Source organism: Camelus dromedarius, chromosome 22, assembly GCF_036321535.1.
Source record: "Camelus dromedarius isolate mCamDro1 chromosome 22, mCamDro1.pat, whole genome shotgun sequence".
Taxonomy (NCBI): Eukaryota; Metazoa; Chordata; class Mammalia; order Artiodactyla; family Camelidae; genus Camelus; species Camelus dromedarius.
In genome coordinates, this window is record NC_087457.1 from 12,526,612 (window position 1) to 12,535,639 (window position 9,028).

The 9,028-nt window shown below is 49.3% G+C and overlaps 1 protein-coding gene across 2 annotated transcripts in view; it reads right to left on the reverse strand.

Annotated features, from left to right (window-relative positions):
- Nucleotides 1-8,565, reverse strand: part of TACC1 (transforming acidic coiled-coil containing protein 1) — a 95,089-nt gene extending 86,524 nt beyond the window's left edge. Inside the window, exon 1 of one of the 2 annotated variants that reach the window (XM_064477442.1) lies at nucleotides 8,480-8,565. The gene's annotated coding sequence lies outside the window, so the exon portion shown is untranslated. The remainder of the gene's footprint in view (nucleotides 1-8,479) is intronic. The other variant, XM_031440078.2, reaches the window with a different exon arrangement.
- Between the last annotated feature and the right edge of the window lie 463 nt (nucleotides 8,566-9,028).

Sequence of the window (9,028 nt, forward strand, 5' to 3'; positions counted from 1 at the left end):
GTCGTGGATTAGAGTTGGAGACAGCAATGTGAATTCATGTTCTGCTTAATATAGATTCAGATGGTTACCTACAGATATGTTTAAATGTGTGTGTATATGCAGGTTAGTATACACACATGTATCTTCTTGCTCTGTAAGTTGAGAAGGCCTGGAAACAACAGCACCTCAGAGGCAACAAGCATAACTAGCACCCAGACCTTGGTTCTCAACCCCATTCTCCAATAAAAGGAACCAGGGCTACTTGAAGAAATGGCTGATTCCAAGACTAGGGGCAGGAAATATACAAGATGAGCCCAGAACATCTTACAGGGCCAGGAGGTAAAGAAGCGATCAAACGTGAATGCAGGAAGTCACACCTTAGGGGAGCAGAGACTGACGATGAGGACTACTGTGGAAACCACTGGTGCCAGGGGGGGACTGTAATTGATGAATTGCTGAGGGCTCAGTGTCAACAACTCTGAGAGTTTAAAACTCCAGGGGGACCCAGTCACGGGGGACCCCTACATCACTGTGAGATTTGCCTCCAGGGGCTCGACCAGATTCCCGCAGTAAATATCAGAGGAAAATCCCCTTGGGCTTCTGGCTGGGGTTGCGGAAGGAAACCATTTGACACCCGCCAGCATTCCGTTCTTCTTAACAAGGCCTCAGGGGAAATAGTTAATCAGAGCCTAACCTGCTGGGGAAGGGAGATTCTCAACTCCAGCCTTCCTCCCTTAGAGGCGCTGGAGGGAGCCTGGTGGACACCTGGATTTCTGCCCAGAGATACTGATGTTGGCTTTCTGACCTCCAGAGCTGTGAGAGAAGTGTCTGCTGTTTTAAGTCGCCAAGTTCATGGTCATTTTTAACAGCAGCCTTGGGAAACAAATACACCCTCCTGCTAAATTTCACCTCTTTTCATACAGACTTTTCTTTATCTGGTCAACAAAGCCACATGGATCTGTCAGGACCCTGGCAGGTAACACTGTCCAGTTTGAGAGTTTCATAAAGGGACCCTTGACAGAGGGCTGAGTAGAGTCTGGAGATGAGAGAGTGCCGTTTTCCAGGGCTACCCGGTGGGGCAGGCACTGCTGCTGCCCTGGAGTTAGGGTTAGGGTTAGGGTCTAAGGGGCCAGAGGGACAGGGCTGTGTGACAGGAGTGTGGCCTTCAGTCAGAGGACACAACCAGCCCAGGCAATGGAGCAGGAAAGGAGCAAAGGGAATAAATATCCACGCCTCTGATCTCCTGACCGTGGCCTCCACTGGCTGAACTTAAACTTGAAGCCAAATGCAAGGGTGCCATTCAGGTCAGCCCCCGGGACATAGAGGGGAGAGGAGAAGGCTGGGGAGGGGCTTTAGGGGCAAATGGAAACACCCAGCACCCCTGAAACTGTAACCCCACCCCCCAGACCACCCAGGCAGCAGGCTGGTTTTGTGGACCCAAGCTCCATGACCTTGGCCAAATTGCTCTTTAGCTAGGAGTCAGTCTCCTCACCTGTAACATGAAGAGTTTAGTCTGGAAAGTCTCCAAGATCCATTTCAGTCCTGAGGCTCATGGTTTTAGAAGCAGATCAAATGCCTCACCAGGCTATGGCTGCTACGCGCCTGGAGCCCTGACAGCTGTGTATTTACTAAAGCCTGTGCGAGCCTCTCTTTTCCGGAGACGCCCTTGGCATCTGTGCACAGAGGGGCTCTACACGTGGGCCACTGAGCCACCCAGGGGGGGAGCTGACCGCGCTCATGCGGGGTATGCAGACGGCTCAGACATCCCCAAAAACCAGACGGGGCTCTGGACAACAAGCAGCCAGAGGCCAGGAGGCAGCAGAAAGGCCAGTCACTCAAGCTGCAGGCAGGTGGGCAGCCCGGGGCCCCCTGCTTGTTCCTGAAGAAAACTCCAGGGACCTCAGCCCCCGACGGCGGCTGGTGCAGCCCTCAGGCTGGCCCGGAACTCGGCTGGCAGGCCTGGCACAGAGGTGGCTGTCAGCAACCACACAGCTGGTAATAATTAGCCAGAGAGTTAAGCTATGGAAAGTTCCAAGGGTCCAGAAGAGCCCCGCGTAGACCAGTGAACATACACCAAGGCCTTCTCTGTTGCCTTGGAACATTTTGTTCAGTATTGGGTCTGCTTTTCCAAATCCTCCCGTCTGCTTCTGTCTCTTGGGAACCTCTTTTTGTAAACAGAGGGTGAGGCTAAGGGAGCCCTCCAGGGTTGAAAGCACAGAGGGTGTGTACTTTCCTGTCTGTCTTGGGAGGCCTGGGAGATACCACAGATCTCCTTCCTTCCCCTGACCCCGCCCCTGGTCACTAAGCTAAGGCCTCTACAATCACTAATGACCCACGTGAGTCCTGGTTTATCGTGTAGGAAGGACCTATATTCCAAATCCTTATACCCTTCCCCACACTGCTCATGGATTCATAAATTCCATGGTCATCTTGTCTCCAGAGAAAGAAAGAAGGAAAGAAGGAAAAGAAAGAAAGGAAGGAAGGAAGAGAGAAAGGAAGAAAGAAAGAAAGAGAAAGAAAGGAAGAAAGAAAGAAATAGAAAGAAAGAAAAAAAGAAAGAAAGGAAAAAAATTGATTCTTATAAACACGCACACATGTGGATAATGTGTGCTTTAAGGTTGTTCAGTGAATGAAGGGCCTGAAGGCGTTACTAGCGATGGGGAAAGAAGGGGAGTCTGCATATGAGAGGCTGAGAAAGTGGGTGGAAAAGGGGACGCTAGGAAAGAGAAAAGAACAGACAGACAGACAGACAAAGAACTCTGAGCACCGAGGAAAGACGTCACCCACTTCATGCTGCTGCCGGGAGCTGTCTGGGTTGAGTCAATGCTATAAAGGTCTGGAGAATTCACATGCACAGCTCCTCCATCAAGTAACCCCAGACCCTCAGAAAGGAGCTTGTCTTTCCAGAATGTAGCAGGTAACAACTGGGGGGCTGGGTAGGGGGTGTCTGGGGAGCCTCCCGCCTCCAGAATGCTCCCTATTTGCTGCCACAGTGAAATCCGTCTCCCACTAGAGATGCACCTGTGCTCATCTGTTCATCACTTTCCAGTGGTTTGCTGACAGTCAAGCACGGGCCAAGGAGGGCCGGAGGGACAGCAAATAAGGGAATTCATTTTAGATAAGGGACACGAAGGGGGTTCAGTGCTAAGAGCAGCTCCATGGGAGGCTGCAGCTGGGGCCCCCTTTGTCTTGCCAGCGAGCAACCGAGATCCCTGCAGAAAAGGAGGGACAGATCCCTGGAGACAGCGGGCCTCTGGGAACACAGGGAGAAGGGTGAAGACAACTCGCTTCATGAGCTTCCCCACGCCTGGTCCCCAGACACAGTCTGCTGACCTCGGTGCGGCTGCAAGGAGCCTCTCCTGTCTGGTACCTTTGCATCTTCTGAGCCCCTCCTCTCCAAATGCCTAAGAGGCTTGTGAGTTAATGCTCCCTCCGTCCCCTTCCAGATACAGCCCTCCTCAAACACGTAGAAAAGGCTTAAATCAGGGAGGATTAGATTTTTCCAAATCTATTTCATTATAGATTATTACAAGATATTGAATATATTTCCCTGTGCTATATACTAGGATTCTGTGATTTATCCATTTTATATATAGTAGTTAGTATCTGCAAATCCCATACTCCCAATTTATCCCTCCCTACTCCTTTCCCCCTGTAACCATAAATTTGTTTTCTATAAGTCTGTTTCAGTTTTGTAAATAAGTTCATTGTATCTTCTTTTTAGCTTCTACATATAAGTGGTATCATATGGTATTTTTCTTTCTCCTTCTCATTTACTTCACTTGGTATGATAATCTCTAGGTCCATCCATGTTGCTGCAAATGGCATTATTTCATCCTTTTTTATGGCTGAGTACTATTCCATTGTGTATATATACCACATTTTCTTTATCCAATCACCTGTCCATGGACATTTAGGTAGCTTCCACATCTTGGCTGTTGTAAATAGTGCTGCTATGACATTAGGGGCGCATATATCTTTTCAAATTAGAGTTTTTGTCTTTTCCAGATATATGCCCAGGTGTGGGATTGCTGGATCATATGATAAATCTATTTTTAGTTGTTTAAGGAACCTCCATACTGTCTCCATAAAGGCTGCACCCAAAATGTAAGATTTAAGCACCGAGACCCAACCAGACAGTCCTGAGTCAGAATCCCCACCCTATCACTTCACAGCCGTGTGGTTCTGTGCGTATCATTTCCTTCTCTAAGCTTTGTTATCCTTATTTGTAAACTAGGGATAACAGTAGTACGGTTGACCCTTGAATGACACGAGGGCGTTAGGGTCCACAACTCTCCCCACAGTCGAAAATCCAAGTGTAACTTTACAGCCAGCCCTCCGTATCCGAGATTCCACATCCGTGCATTCAACCAACCCCAGATCCTATAGGACTGCAAGTATTTATTGAAAATCCTTGTATACGTGGACCCATGCAGTTCAAGGTTCAACTGTATTCACCTGATAGATGGACATGAGGGTTAAAGAAGTGAGAAATTACATGTGAAGCACTGAGCACAACACCTAACTCATAAGAAGTGCTCAGTAAATGTCAGACAGTAATTATTTCTTGCCAACTTTTACTTCCAGTGAAGGTTGGCAAACTGGTGCACACTACTTTAAAAATCATTGCAAATTTAACCTAGACTTAGGCAGCGCTCACAGAGCTGTTCTTTGAAAAAAACCACAGAATTCTTTTGTAAGTCATGTTTTTTTCATCAGCTATATTTAGCTCTTAAATTTTATATCTCAGCTTGAAAGCTTCAAGTCATCCTTCCAAAAATACAAGCGGTTCAGCCAGTGGCATTTACAAGTAAGGTATTTTGTTGTTTTTTTTTTTTCCGAAATGACAATAGGTCAGAGGTGGGACTCATTTCCATAACTGCAAAGATAAATAAGTTATACTTTATTGAATCACTGGATCCAATTTGGCAAAGCCCATCTTAAAGACTAGTTGTTTCTGTTTTTTTTAAACTTCGGAGAGAACACCTAAGCTCTTTCTCGTAGGTTCTACGCTGTCTCTTCTCAGGGACCCGGGGTCCTTCCTGGCTGGGGTCCAGGCACAGCCCTCCTCTCCCCAGCTCACAGTTAAATTGTTGGCTCCCATTTTACAGTCTCAAACACCAGTTACTTCTTATTTCCAGCCTGCCCCCCAACTACCTTCCCTAAGGTGAACCCAACCCTTTTACACATAATTACATATTTATTGAGTGCTTACTATGTGCCAGGCACAGCTCTACATGCTTTAGATGGACTAAGCCATCATAATACCATCTTTACGATAAAGTACTGTCATTATCAACCCTCTACACGAAATGTCGTTATCTTGATAATTTGACTAAGATGACTGAGCTAATTTGCGGCAAAGCTAGGATTTGAACCCAGGGAGTCTGGCAACAGAGCTGGTCCTTTCCCACTAAACCTCCCCACCTCTCAGGAGGGGTGAAGTTTCCCTGAGGCACAGCTTGGACAGGAATCCTGACTACTTTTTTAAAAAAAGACATTTTATTTATTTTGCTTGTGGGTTTTTGTTTTTGTTTTTTGGAGGGAGAGGTAATTAGGCTTATTTATTTAGTTACTTTAATGGAAGTACCGGGGATCGAACCCATGACCTTGTGAGTGCTAAGCATGTGCTCTGACTACTGAGCTATATACCCTTCTCCCCAGTCCCTGAATACTTTTTTCACAGCAGCACACTTCCTCCACGGAACGTTCTGTCCTGGCCCTGCCACTCTGTCCTCCCAGCCTATTCTCGGGGGACATTCTTTGCCAAAAATATGGCTGAAAGAAATGCACTCAGAACAATATCCCTCTTACCTCTGTCCAGTGGGGCTGCAAAAATATTCAAGGCAGCGTGGCTCAGACTCGGGGGATGGGGCTCCCATCCCACCTTCAGCACCAACTGGCTGGATGCCCTTGGTCAAGTCATGTAACACCTCCACCTTTGGATTGCCCGTCAGCAGAGCGGGGAATAGGGCTTTTGTGGGGATGACGTGAGCTACTCTGCGTAACGTGCTCAGCACACTGCCTGGCTCAGTAAGTAAGCTGTCATCATAAAGGCAGATCAGTAACAGCTACTGTGATCATTGGTCACGCAACCTGTCACCGCGAGCAGAATCGAGCTCACAGTGACTTAAGACTGTCAGAAAAGATTCAAAGAGAGGCCAGGTTGGAACATGAGCGCTCTGGGGTCCTGGCCCTTGTCTGTCCCTGAACCTGAGGACCAGCTGCCTGAGACGGCAGAACTCATCTGCTGAGCCTGGTCGGTCCCGACCACTCCTGGGGGATTCCTGCGGCAGGAGATGGTCATGACGTGGGAGGCGATGGGGAGGGCCAAGTGAGAGCCTAGACAGGGCCAAGCTGGAGATCAGTCTGTAAATCAACGCCGTTCCATGAGCAGTTCTGTTCTGCCTGCATACAACATCACCTGTTTCAGGTGAGCAGTTCTGCAAATTGTTTTCAAATCTTTCAGCTGGTTGCCCCAACATGTAAGTCGGGTAGAGATGGAGATGCTTTGCTGGGAGTGGGAAGAGGAGCCTCCTGGGCACCCACAGGCTCCCTGCTGAACTCTTCCCCAGAGGGGACCCTGCATCCCTTCTCAAGAGTGATGAGGTCCTTAGACCACAGTTTGAGAAACTTTTTTTTAAGGGAAACAAATATATAGTCATCCCTGGGTTTCCCTGGGGCTGGGGTGGGGTTTGGTTCCAGGACGCTTGCAGATACCACAGTCCACTGATGCTCAAGTCCCTTATATAAAATGACATAGTAATTACATACAACCTATGCACATCCTGCACTGCATCCTCCCTTATACTTTAAGTCATCTCTAGATGACTTATAAAACCAAACACACTGTAAATCAGCTGTACTTCAATGTAAGTGCCATGTAAACAGTTGGAAATGCAATGTAAATGTTATGTAAATAGTTTCAGTGCAAACCCAAGTTTTGCTTTTTGGAATTTTCTGTAATTCCTTCCATCCTTCCTTCCTTCCTTCCTTCCTTGCTTCCTTCCTTCCTTCCTTCCTTCCTTCCTTCCTTCCTTCCTTCCTTCCTTCCTTAAGGTTGGCTGAATCCACGCACACTGAACCTGTATACAATACGAACCCTGCCCTTAGGGAGCTTAGAGCCTAGTGAGCTGACACCTATGGGCTTGCACTGGCTGGCAAGTGAAATCCAATGTCCTCATTAAGGTACAAATCCTAACAAGGCACTCTTGGTACCTCCTACAGAACCCAGCCGCTTTTCAGTGGCAAGAGATCCCCCCCCCCCATCTACACTGCACACTCTGAGGACAGGGAGACCAGCCTGTATTGTTCACCTGCTTTAATAAAATAACCTTTTGAAATGAACATACCTCTTGCCACACCTCTGTGAGGTTGGAGTCATTACTGTCTCATTTTACAGATGAGAAAACTGAGGCTGAGGACACAGAACTCGTCCAAAGTCACCCACCCACAAAACCGGGCTGAGGATGTTAACATTCACCTCCTTTAGAGTGGTGCCTGGCACAGTCAGGGCTCAAAAAGAGTTCCTTACTGTCTTGTCTTGGGATCAACTGATAGGTCCTGACTGGTCTGGCCAGTTCACTCTCCTGTTTATTTCGCTTGTCAGAGAACAGTGCAAGGCAGTGTGCTGATAAGGAGCAAAATGTGCACTGCAGAGAAGTAAAGGCCATTGGAGTTCAGAGAAAGGGCATTTGAAATGCTTCATAAAATTTTGAACATTTGTGCAGAAGCCATGCTGAGTTCTCTGGGTCAGTCCAATCTCAGCACAGGCTGCCAAGGCTAGACTATCAGCGACCAGCTGCTGGGGCATGTCCCTAACGGAGACCAGGGTCACATGCAACCTTCCAGGTGGACCGGTTCGCTCTACCCTAGACGGACAGACATCCAAGTCTCCAGGCATCTGGGCTCTGCCCTTAAGCGCACAGCACTGGGACTCGTGCCACAGCCCCACGCGGGAGGAGCAGCTCCAAGGGTGTGTTCCCAGGACGGCGGGCGGGAGAGAGGGAAGCAGGGAGCATTTTGCCGGGGGAGGGGGGCAGAAGGACACGCGACCCAGGTCCTGGGGACATAACTAGACCCCAGCTCATCCAGGCGAAAATGCCTTTTCCTCAAGCTTCCATAGCGCTCCCTTCTTCCTGAATCCCTTCAGTGCTGAAGGTATTTACGAATTCCCCTTGACATTCCGGACTCCCTCCCCACACCCCTTCCCCCCAAAAAGAAAAAAAAATCTGGGAATCCCCAGAATTCAGCCCTAACACTTTCCACACCAGAACGCCAACAAAACGTGTGCTTTCAGGCGCCCAAGAGCCAAAGTTACATTTGGAAAGAGAGGGAAAAGAAATGCGTGACCTTCTCGGAGCCCACTCACCCACCACGCACACCCATCAGCAAGAAAATGCCCGCAGCCCGAGGCTGGAAGGTCAAGGTCCCCCCTCCCCCGCCCCGCTTTGCTCAATAGATGTCAGATGACCCAAGGACGTGCAGCCCCGGTTCCTACCTCGCGGGCGGCGGTCCCCGGGGCTCCTCTCTCCCGGTGGCGCCACCTGCTACCGCGGACCCTTCCTCTCCGCGCGCCGGGCCGGGCGCCGCGGCTCCGGGAGGGAGGGGCTGCGCGGGAGGAAGCGGAGGGCGGGCTCCGAGATCGCCGAGGCGGGGAGGGGAGGGTCTCCGCACCGAGCGCTCGGTTCCAGGGGAAAGGATGTTTTGTAAGCTTCGGCTTGACGGTCCTGGGGCAGGACAGGAAACATCCGCTGGGGCCGGGACCTCCGGGGAGAAGTCGGCTGCTCCCTCCCTTCCCAGGCAACTTCCCAAGCGCGCTCAGCTGCGCCGTCTGGAATGGAAAGCGCCGTCTTAATTTTGGTGCCTTTTCTTCCTTCCTCTTTCCTCCAGAACTTTTTTTTTTTTGGTTACTTAATGGAACGTCAGCTTCGTTCCTGACATGCTGGAAAATTTTTCCTCCGCCTGAACTTGGCTTAGGAACACTTTCCCCTTGTGAGAGAATTTCTCCTGTTACACATTTCAGCTTTAAAAAAAAAAAGTAAGAGCT